The sequence below is a fragment of the Sceloporus undulatus genome, chromosome 4, assembly GCF_019175285.1.
Source record: "Sceloporus undulatus isolate JIND9_A2432 ecotype Alabama chromosome 4, SceUnd_v1.1, whole genome shotgun sequence".
NCBI lineage: Eukaryota > Metazoa > Chordata > Lepidosauria > Squamata > Phrynosomatidae > Sceloporus > Sceloporus undulatus.
Window position 1 is genome coordinate 59,450,227 of NC_056525.1, and position 12,136 is coordinate 59,462,362.

Consider the following 12,136-nt stretch of genomic DNA (forward strand, 5'->3'; position numbering starts at 1 on the left):
CCCAATCCAGTTTTTTAAGATGATTTTTAGTCTTTTAGCTAATATTGTGGCAAAAAATTTGTAGTCAGAGTTTATCAATGAGATTGGTCTGTAGCTTTTTATATCTTGTGGGTCTTTGTTTGGTTTTTGGATAAGTGTAATGTTTGCTTCTTTCCAAGATTGAGGTATATCATTCACCCCTATTCTATTAATTAATTTACATAGTGGTTCTATTAATTGATCTTCTAATTCTTTATAATATTCTGCTGGGAAACCGTCAGGCCCTGGGGCTTTCCCATTTTTCTGTTCTCTTATAACTGATTTAATTTCTTCTATAGTTATTGGTTTTTCCAAATAGTCTATTTGCTCTTCATCAATTTGTGGGAGATCTATTTGATCGATGTAGTTTTTAATCTGGGATGTATCCACTTTTTGTTCTTCATATAGTTTTTTAAAATAGTCATAAAAAATTGTTTTTATTCTTTCTTGATCCGTTACTAAGTCCTCTTTCCAGGGTTGGAGCGGTGGCAATGGCGTCCCGTCTCTGAAAGTCTCTCGGAGACGAGATCGCCGCGCGGCTCTTTTTCCCCTAGATCTGACAGCCCAGAGTCTTCTGAACTGGGAATCCGACATTGGAAAAGGGGGTACCCCATTCTTATATAAAAAAGAAGGGGCAAATCAGGCTCACGGAGAGCACCACGAACCTGCTTGTCAGGCGGAGAACGGAGACAGAGAAGCCGCCTCCGCCGCCTGAGCAGGGAGGGTGACAGAGCCGAAGGGAACCGCGCGGCTTGAAGCCGAGAAGAGCGACCGGCACAAAACCACCACCAGCAAGAAAAGCAACAAAGTAAGCTAACAAGAAAATTTAAAACTCTGTGGATACGAGGGGACTTAAAGGGGAAAGATTCCTACATATTAGCTACGAAACAAAAGAAAGTGTGACAGAAGAACTAAAAATCCCAAGGAAAAATAATAGAGGAAAGAGAAAAGGAGCTACTGAGAAAAAGGAAAAAAAAATTGACTGCTGGCTATAAGACAGTCATCCTCTAATACTCTGCTATAAAAAGATAGAAAATATCATTATTAACAAAGAAACATATTGGATTAACTGGAGAAAATAGAAGCTGCTCTAGAAATATTTGTAACAAAATTGAAACATATATTTGACTCTATATATAGGGACTCTACATAAAATTAAATACCTGCAGATACATATATAAGACCTTTTAAAACTGTGGTTGTTTTAACATAATGGACTATAGAAAAATACTATAATACAGATTACAGCTTTAAATCATTAAGAACAACAATAATAAACATAATATATATATATATATATATATTCACAGGCACATTAAGGAAAAAAAGCTGCAAAGCAACTAAAAAGCTGTATAGTTATTGAAAGGAATTTCTGAAAACTCTTAGAGTTGGGAAAAAAAAACACCTATAACCCTATTGCCTGCTTATCTGATAGAGTAAAGAAAGCTTACAGAGTAAAGGGAAAACAGCTGTGCAACTCTTCTTCGCAACCAAAAATCTCAAGGACACAAGAAAAGGAAGACAAAACAAAATACAAATTAAATAAACATTGTAAACAGATACCTATAAAGCGACCCCTGCTGGCAAATGCGACGAAATAGACACAAACAAACACAAGTATAAAATAAAGGACTTTGGTGACATCTAGTGGCGATTGACGATTTAAATTTTGCTAAAAAAATAAAAACTAAGAATTATTATGGCAATGTCCCTTAGAAAATATACCACATCCCAATCTAGCTCCCAAAATAGAAGACCATCTCTGGAATATGCTACTAAACAAACAGAACAATCTATGATACTAGAAGAAATTAAAAAACTAAGCCAACAACAACAACAGATGTTCCAAGGAATGCAGGATATGAAACAAGAAATGAAGGAGATGCGGACAGATTTGAAGAGGGAATTCAAATCAGAAATGAAAGGATTGAAACAGACGATTGAGAAAGTGACGAAAGATTTAAAAGAAACTAATACAAGGGTAGAAATATTGGAAACACAAACTAAAGAACTTGAAGATAAAACAATTCATCTGTCTCTAGAACAAGAGAAAGAGCGTGACCAAAGAGCGATTGCCGATTTAAAGGCCAGGGAACGATGCCTCAAGATAAGAGGCCTCAAAGAACTTCAAAATGAAGATCTTTACCAATATTTGATCCCTATACTGGCCGATTTTGCGGAAATACCATGCTCTGAGTTATTGAAAGAGGTGGATAAAACTTTCAGAATAAATTCGAAAACAGCAAGAGAACGAAATCTTCCGAGGGACATTTCTATTTATTTTATAAGAACTAGAACTAAAGAATTGATCTTGGAGAAAAGCTACCAAAAAAGACTTGTTGTTGACAAAGAGGAGTTAATGATATTGAAAGATATCCCCGCGAGGATTCTTAAAAGGAGAGCGGAATACAGACTTCTAACATCGTCCCTTAAAAGACATAACATCCCTTATAGGTGGGAGGTCCCGGAGGGAGTTTCTTTCACCTATAAGAAGAAAAGACTGCGAATTAACTCACAGGGAAAAGCAAGAGATTTCTTAAGAACTTTAAAGAAAGGCTCTCCACCGGAAGAAACAAGTGAATCAAACCAAAATTTGGACCAGTTAGAAGAAGAAGAAAGAAGGAGTGACCAGGAAGAAGAGAGAAGTGAAGAAGAAGGAGAAGAAAGAGAAGAAGGAGCAACGTTGGACTAAGGAATAGATAAGTAGTATCCTTTTTTCAATATATATACTCGGGGGATAATTATATTCGGGTGGGTCCCTCTTCTCTCCTAAACTGTATTGAAAAAGAGTAGAAATGAAATTAAAGATAATCTCTCTGAACATCAAGGGGCTAAACGCCCCCATTAAGAGGAAAAAAACCTTTCACTTTCTAAAAAAAGGGAACTGGGATATAATATGCCTTCAAGAATCTCATATAAAAAAATCAGAGACAAACATTAAAAAACAAAAGACTTGGCAAAGAATTTGTATCGGCTAGTGATGACAAAAAGAAAGGTGTAGTCTTGTATGTAAAATCGCACATACCAGCTAAGGAAGTAATGAAAGATAGTGAAGGTAGATATATTGGGATAGAAATAAAGATAGAAACTCGAAAATTATTAATAGTGGGAGTATACGGTCCATTTCTTAAAAAAGAAAAATTCTATTCGGATTTAATGAATGAGGTTTTGGATTTAAATTATAACGATATAATGATGATGGGAGACTGGAATGGAGTAGTTAGACCAAAAGTGGACAGAAAATCAGGCAAAACAATTAAAAATAACCAAGGCAAACTTCCCAAAGCATTTATGAACATGATAAATAATTTAGGATTAATAGATGTATGGAGATTCAAACACGGGTTGAAGGAAGATTATACTTTTTTTTCACATAGACATAAATCTCTGTCTAGGATAGACATGATTTTTATTTCTAAAAATTGGGCTAAAAATATAATCAATATGGAAACTATGGTAAGATCTATATCAGACCATAATCCCATTGTAGTAGAACTGAATATAGGAAAGAAGAACTTCTCATGGCGTTTAGATAAAAATTTACTAAAAAAGAATCAAATACTAGAAAAAACGAAAAATGCACTTGGAAATTATTTTAAAGAAAACTTAATAAAGGATACAAATCCAAATATAATATGGGATGCCTGTAAAGCAGTTATAAGAGGGATATTTATATAAGAGGACATACAAGAAAGAAAGAAAAAAACCAAAAAAATTGACAAAATTTCTGGAGAAATTAAAGAGAGAGAAGAGACTCTTAAAAATGACCCCGATAATGAAGAAATAGAAAAAGAAATAAAAATCTTACAAAGGCAAATATCTATGTGCTTAGTAGAGGAAGCTGACAAGAAACTAAGATACTCTAAACAATATTACTTTGAAAACACGAATAAAATAGGTAGATGGCTCTCTTATAAGACTAAAAAAGAAAGGGAAAAAAATCTAATAACACAATTTTGGCAGAAGTATTATACTGTTCAAATCTCTTGACTTCAACAATCTTCCATTAAACCCAATAGACAGATAGCTCAGGTGATAAGAAAGCTTGCCTGCTTTGTCATCAGTAAAGCATGGCCTATATACATTCAGCAAATCTCTGTATAATGGCATGGGCTCACCAAGCATTCCCCATCACTCCAGGGAATGCCAAGGGCATTAACAAAATGCATACACATGAATAAAAGCATTGAATTCCTCCCCTGCACCTTCTTTCTTCTGTATATTTGGTTGCCTTTTCACAAAGTAACTAACCTAGTGCTACAAAATACCCTCACCTTTATAATTTGAATGATTACTTCCACTATGTCTTCAAGATGACATGGACCAGATCTTAACTATCTCTTCTCCTTATGGATGATTGTGAAACAAGAATAAAAATGTTAGAATACAGCACATCCACTTAATTCAGGGATGGGAATCATACAGAGATAACCCTTCAATGGAGTTTACAGAAAATGTTGTGGAGGCTGTGTTATCCTTGAAACCTGAAGGAACAATTTATTATATTATTGGCTCCTTCAAAGGTGCTGTTTTTATTCAGGGTTGCTTTCTCTTAACTGTGGGGCTCATTCTCACGATGATTTAAACTGGATCATACCGAATCACAATCCGGTTTAATAATAATACTTATTTATTTATACCCCGCTCTTCAGCCAAGGCTATCAGAGCAGCTTACAATTTGTTAATTAGACATTTCCCTGCTCTCAGGCTTACAATCTGAAAAAAAGACAAGAAACAAAAGGAGAAGGGAATGGCAGTAGGGAAGGGCAAAAGTCCAGCAGATCTGCTCTCTCTCAGAGGCCTGTTGGAGCTGGCTTGCCTTTTTTTTCCTTCAAGTTTAAACATGGTTCCCATTTGGGAATCGATTTGGAACCGATTTGGAAAGGGGGGCATGGTTTCCCCCCATTTAACCCACATCAAAAATATGCTGGATTTTCCCGCTCCTTTTGGGCTGAATCGATTTATTTTCAATAAATCCTCTTTGTACCTGACCTGGGCTTCTCTTCAGCCTTCCGCAGCCTGCTTCCCGGCTTCCCTTTCCTTCTGCGACCTCCTTCCCAGTTTCCCTGACTTCTCTGCGACCTTCTTCGGTTTCCTGCGGCCAGGGAATCCAGTAAGGAGGTTGCAGGAAAGTCGCAGGGAAGCCCAGGGAAGCCCAGCGACCTTCCTACAACCTCCTTACTAGCTACGCTGGCCATGAGAGACGCTTCCCTTCAGCCCTTGCTGAAGGTCACAGAGAAGCTGGGGAAGCTGGGAAGGAGATCGCAGAAGGAAAGGGAAGCCGGGAAGCAGGCTGTGGAGGGCTGAAGAGAAAACCATGTCAGGTATGGGGAGCAAAGGGAGGCCGGTGACAGGGGAGATGGCCGGGGCCCTTGCAGATGCCTCTCCCCCCAGGCCTGACCTAACGCAAATGTAGTGGGAACCATGCTTGCTGCAGGAACTGAATCCAGGATTCAGCTCAGGAGCGATTTAAAAGGTAAATGGGAATGGCCCCCCTAGATTTCTTTTCTAGGTGAAAGCTCAGAGGCAATTGTTGCCAAGGGATGGTGAGTCAAACACCTCTGGAAAATATCAGGTTAGGAAAGGTTATGCTAAGGGATGGGGTGTGAGCTTACAACCTGTTCAGTTACATTTTCCCACTGATCTGCATTTCTCTTCTTTTCTACCCATCCCTCCTTGGCAATGAACCTTTTAAAATTGTTAAAAGTCATAAAGAGTGATGCTAAATATTAGGGGGAAATGACGTGTTTCTGAATACACTGCCAAAGCAGTAATAAGTAGCTGACTACAAAGATCAGTCAGTGAATCTAGAGTGGAAAATTCTTAATCAAAAATGCTTGTCTTATTTAGAAATTAAATGTCTCTGAGCATACACAGAGCTTTTTTTTTTTTTTTGCACAAATGAATCCTTCCTTCCTTTGTGCTTCCCTACTTTCAGTTAAGATCTGTGAACATCAGTGGTATAATGTTTTGTATACAGGAGTCTAGGATCATGGGATTTAAGAGCAGGTATCCACCATGGCCTATTCTCTGTGCCCATCTGACCTTAATACTTGTTTGTTTAAATCTCTTAATCTGATTTAAAGACTAATGAAATAAAGTGATGTTTGCACTCATTCACTTTGTTGTTGGTGTGTTTTTCCTATGAGATGTGAAATATCTGCAATAAAGGATAAGAAAAGTAGCCTAAACTGGTGACAGCAATCCAAAACATCTACTCTGGCAGCCTGGCTGAGTCCTAAGAACTGCTCTCTCCTCTCGTCACCAAAGATAACATAGCCAAGGGCCCAACCTATCCTATCACTTCTATGTCATCGCAAGATCCATGAGGACAGATTGGGTGGAAATCTTGGGTGAAGTTCTCTTGTGCAAATAGATGGGACAATTAAGTCTGCAATACCAGGTTTTTCCCCTGGTTTAGGGAGTCATCCTTGAGTGATGGGGAGATAAAATCCAAGTATGTGAAGCCTCCTGATCCAGATTGGCATATTCAGATATGGGCAGAAGAGGTACTTGAATCAAACCCCCCCCCCCCCCCAAAAAAAAATTTAGCACCTGGGAGGCAAGAGCAATTTAGAAAAGTAACGCAGGATACAGACTGCCCAAAAAGGGTGGTCTATCCGCGCCTTGTTTTGCTGTGCAAGGGAGCCACAGCAGGCAAACCGCGCGGCTCCCTCACACAGCAAAAAGAACCCTCAAAAAGCGAGTTCTTCTTGTGGCGCATTTGTGATGCCGCAGTGCACCAATGGCGCACTTGCAGTGTCACAATGACGCCAGGACATGCAGACGCTAAGCGTCCGTCACGTCAAAATGGCGGCGCCTGTGTGTACAAGGCACCACCATTTTGACGCCCCTGTCATGTGCTAGGGGTGAGGCCAGTATGGGTGGTGCGCCCTCGGCCAACCCCTAGCACGTGACGGGTGCACCGCAAAGGCCCATCTGGATCGGGCCCATGTGACTGGGGGAAGCAGGTTGAAACATCCCCTGTCTTGTATGTGGGGATCCTGATAAAGAAAGGGATCCTGGATATTTAAAGAAAAGTGTTCAGCTGCTTTGTGTTTGAATTAGCATGTAGTTTTTCCACCATTCAAAGGCTTTAAAATGGGCTTAGACAAATTTAGTAACAATAAAGCTAGCTGGCATCATGGCTATGTGTTATCTCCAGTATGAGAGGCAATATTACAAGTTGCTGGGAAACAACAGCAGAAGAGCTATTGTTCTGTTTGTGGGTTTCCCATAGGTGGCTGGCTATAATAGGAACAGGGTGCTGGATTATACAATTTTGAGCCAGCAGAGTCCTTCTTATATTTTTATTGCCTGACTCCACCTAGCTACAAGAAACTTTTAAAATTCATTATGATATTTAGAGTTATTCAGACCCCAACCCTCACCCTTTTTTAACAAATGCTCAGAAATTCTGAATAAACACTCAGAAATATTTTAATACTATAGTAGTTGCACTTAACATTAGAGATAGAAATGATGCAGCACTCCAGATGGAGGCTTCCTTTTAACTACCCCCTGTTGCAAGTCTTTGTTTAGCTGCTAGCTCTAAAAGCTAGAGTGGTTAGATATTCCTTCAAAGGAAGGTATATACATCAAATCTATTTTTTCTGTCTGGAAAAAATGGCCTTATTAGAAGAATGAACCGATCCTATCCTAGTTACCTGGGAGTAAGTCACACTTAATTTAATTGTACTTACTTCTTAGAAGACTTAAAAAAAAAGACACAGGCAAGAATAGGAAATTGTAGATTTAGCTAGCTATATCTTTATCAAATCTTTGAAAGTGTGTGACACGCTGAAAAAAGGGGTGGTTGGAAAGGAGGATGAGAGGTGTGGGTGAGAGAGGAGGAAGAGAGAAGAGGAGAAACCAACACTGCCACAAGGAGTGGAGGAAATAAGGGTGAGATGGGGTGAGGAAAACCTTTCACTAAATTATCCAAGTACTTAGCACTCTGTGAACAACACATTAAAGGAGTCCAAAGGGGGTTGTTACTGCATATCCACATAATGAAGTACAAAACCAGAAAATAAAATTTAAAAAATGAGAGGAGGTAAGGAGGAAAATTGAAAACATAAACACGCCATTCACCATCCAGAAAGACTTGTAACAACTTCCACACATTCCAACAGGTGTGGAAGGGAAAGCGCACTAGCCTTTGGCATAAAAGACTAATATTCTGAAAAGGCAGTGCTACTTGAGGCTCTTTGCTGAGTAAACAATTAATCTCTTCCAACTTTCCATTCCAGGCAAGGTTGTACTATTTTCTTTCTTTAACCCTCAAAGCAAAGATAATAAAATGGCCAGCACAACATAGAGCCATATGATGCAGTGCCTCCAGTCCTACTCCCTCTTCACTTCCTGAGGCCTTTCTTTTAAACAGAATCTGGCAAAGAGAGAATGACCACTAACAAATTCCAGTGACCTAAAATAATAATTCATTAAAAGTCTAGGATTAACTTGTATTAATCAAGGATTCCAGAGAGCTCAGACACATAAAGGGCAAAACCTAATGAATTATTTAGAGAGTTAATTAATATTTTCTCCTAAACTCTATTTGTCTATCTTCCACTTTTCTGTTTCTTAAACCCACTAATCTTTTGTTTCATTTTCTAGAAACAAACAAACAAATTCCACAGGGAAACACACTTCTGACCCTCATACAATTTCTCAAACCAAAGTCGGTTCCTTTTCTTATGTTTCAGTTATCACAAACTATTTGAGATTTACAGTGATTAGAGCAGAATTTTAACATCGTGTGGCCTTATTAAAAATCTATTCCTGAAACCAGAAGCATTCAAAATCTCCTCCTTTTTTGTTCTCAAGACTGCACTTGACAATTAAGTGTAGTGTGTCCAATGTTCACTTCACCAAATAAGCTAAAACAAAACAAGTAATAGTGCATTTCTACATGAAATTAATCAGCCTGTAGGTGCATCTCATCACCAAGGCAGCACCTTTGATATTTCCCCAAGTAGTAGTCTTCTGCCAAGATACCAGTTCGAAAGTATGTAAAAGTGCAAGTAAATAAATAGGTACTACTTTGGTGGGAAGGTAACAGTGTTCCACGTGCCTCAGTGTTTAATCATGCTGACCACATGACCATGGAGTCATCTTTGACAATGCTGGCTCTTTGGCTTAGTAATGGAGAAGAGCATCACCCCCTACAGTCAGACATGATTAGACAATGTTGTCAACAGGGAAACCTTTACCTTTATATTAGGGATTAGTAATCTGCCATCTCTGGTCTCTTTTATATACGTCAGATTTAAGACAGAAAATTCATATGTTCAAAGCCCAAACAAGGAGTGTTCAACCTACAAATACTGTTGGACAAATAGATGTGACAAACAACAAAAGGTTAAGAAGCAACATTTAGTCTCTAGACTCCCAAGCCTTCACTCTCCCCTTGGGAGAAGCGTCTGATTAAAGCAACAAGACCAAATTCTAATCTTATTCCCCCTCTTTTCTAGGAGAAGATGATCTTTGCTGGGTTGAAACTGAGGTCATCTGCAAGTAGGCATAAGATGCCAATGCAGTTGCTTCCGCTCTGCAGAACATTCTTCCCATGGAGATTGCTGGGAGAGGCTTGCTGTTTATCAATAATTTAGCCCTCTTCAGCATGCCTTTCAGAATAACTGTGGGTACAGCACACACTGCTGGTTGGTGCCCTCTTCTCAAGGACTTCTTTCCTTCCTAGTCCATGTGATGTAAAAAGCCTAAATAATTCAGACATTATTTTGAACAGAAAAAAGTATGCACTCAAAAAAATTCTCAACAGTTAAAGAGGTAATAAAAAGAAATAGAGAAAGAAGAAAAAAATTAAGATGCAAATTGTTCATATTTTAAGATGGAGAACCATCATCTGATTTATTTTTTTCCCAGCCTAAGCAAGGGTTGGCAATCTGTGTCCCTCCAGAGGTTTTTGACTACAACTCTCACAGTTCCCAGCCGGCATAGCCAACCGTCAGGAAATATTGGGGTTATAGTTCAAAACATGTGGAGGGCCACAGTTTGCCCATCTTCTTCATAAAGTCATGAATATACAGTTTAGTGGTCATCCAAATACAGAAATAAGCAAATAAACAGAGGATGCTTCCTTCTTGCACAGATTTAAGCCTCACCTATAGACATTTGATGACAACAGACAGATACTGAATACCCTGTTATTACCCCATGGCAATATGCACAGATATGCCCAATGCCCTTTATCCTCAAGCCAATGTCCATAGCCCAGAAAGTTCTAGGTCCTAGAAAAAACCTGTAGGCACAGGGAGAAGTAAGTAACTGAGATGACCACAGTTAAGCTAAATACAAGAATCTGCATTCTATAAAGTATGCACTTCTTTTTATAAAATACTATACAGTTGGCCCTTCTTATACACTGATTTTTTTATACATGGATTCAAGCATCCATGGTTTGAAAATGTTCCAAAAAAGTATAAATTTCAAATATCAAATCTTGATTTTCCATTTTTTATAAGGGACACCATTTTACTATGTCATTATATTTAATGAGCATACACGGATTTTGTTATACACGGGGGATCTTGGAACCAAACCCCAGGGTATAACAAGGGTCCACTGTACATGCAATAACTGACAAAATGAAAAACACAGGAAATGACATTCAACTAGCTGAAATGAAAACATAAAATAAACAAACAACTTAAGCATTATTTGACATAACTTTTCACCAAACCAAATCAGAGTAGAAGCTGCTTTGAGATTTGATAAGATCAGTCACTTCTATAAAACATCCAATTAAAACCACTGACCCAAACAATATTTTGAGAGTATGGTGAAACACAATTCTCAAGTCCACGGCAACAAGAAAGCCGAGGAACTCAAAAGCTGATGAGAATACCATGAAATTTTACATTTAAAAAATTTATTTCTGTACCTTTCATCAGATTCTTCTGAGATAAATATTCAGGCAACAAATCAATTATTCCTTTCAAAAAAATGAGCTCTGGCCAAGATGGCCAACCATTAGTAACAAAATCTGAGTGCTGTTCCTAGCTTTGTCATGTTTATTACTGTAATTAAACATATATGGAAGGATTCCACAAGGGCAGAAATGCAGTCCAGATAAAGCCACAGCCCAAGAGTGGGCTCGGGAAATGTCTGAGATGTTTATCACACTATGCTCTTAAAGAGGTACTATTCCAGTGTGACTCCTCTAGCAGCCTCCTGTTGCATGCTGGGATTGGCAGTTTTAAGGAGCTGAACTTCTCTGCCTGAGAATTCTAAATACCCCTCCTTAAAACTGCCAATCCCAGCATGCAACAGGAGGCAGCTAGAGGAGTCACACTGGAATAGTACCTCTTTAAGAGCTCGTCTGATAAACACCTGATAGAGACATGTGCCCTGGAAATTGCAACATTCCCCAAGGCAAATCACAAGAGATTCATGAAGAGATGCTTTTCCATACAAAGATTTACAATATTATCAAAGGACATTGGATGGTCCAAACTGACCAGAGCTGGAGAAACCCTCCCCCAACTCAGCTGGTGATTTATTACACTAAAATGAGTACAAACAATTTGCAATGTAAATATCTGAAGTGCAATCTCTATTAAGAAATATTTGAAAGTGAAGCTAAGAACTGACAGAGACTGATAACAGAGTCAAAAATTGAAGATAAAACTACGGTAAGTGGCAAACTGAGCTGGAAATAATAAATAGAAGTGGTGTCTCCAAGATTTAAAACAATGTCTTTTTTCTTTACTATTCTTTTTTCTTTTTTTCTTCTTTGCTTTTTCTTCCTTCTGTTTCTTTTACTTTGATTGTATGTTATTTAGATTATAACTTAGATTATTCATACTAAAAACTAGTAAAAATTGATTTAAAAAAATGAATCCCTTAAAAGTGTATGGCTTGTTGAGATAAAAGCAAAAATGTATGGACTTGTTGAGATAAATGCAAAATTGCCCTCTTTATAATAGTGAAAAACATGTGGGAAGTGGGCCTAGCTGTCTCTGATGCTTTCCTTCTTCATTGACTATGAAAGATACTATCTGCATACTTAGTAGAGCTGCCTTCAATCGATTGTGAGCACTCTGTTCCCAAATCCAAATGATACTGTCTTGATTTCTTTCAAGGCAGGGCAGAA

The 12,136-nt window shown here is 38.2% G+C and overlaps 1 protein-coding gene across 22 annotated transcripts in view; it reads right to left on the reverse strand.

Moving 5' to 3' along the window:
* Positions 1 to 12,136, reverse strand: part of NFASC (neurofascin) — a 275,421-nt gene that overhangs the window by 132,727 nt on the left and 130,558 nt on the right. The gene's annotated exons all lie outside the window — the stretch shown is intronic.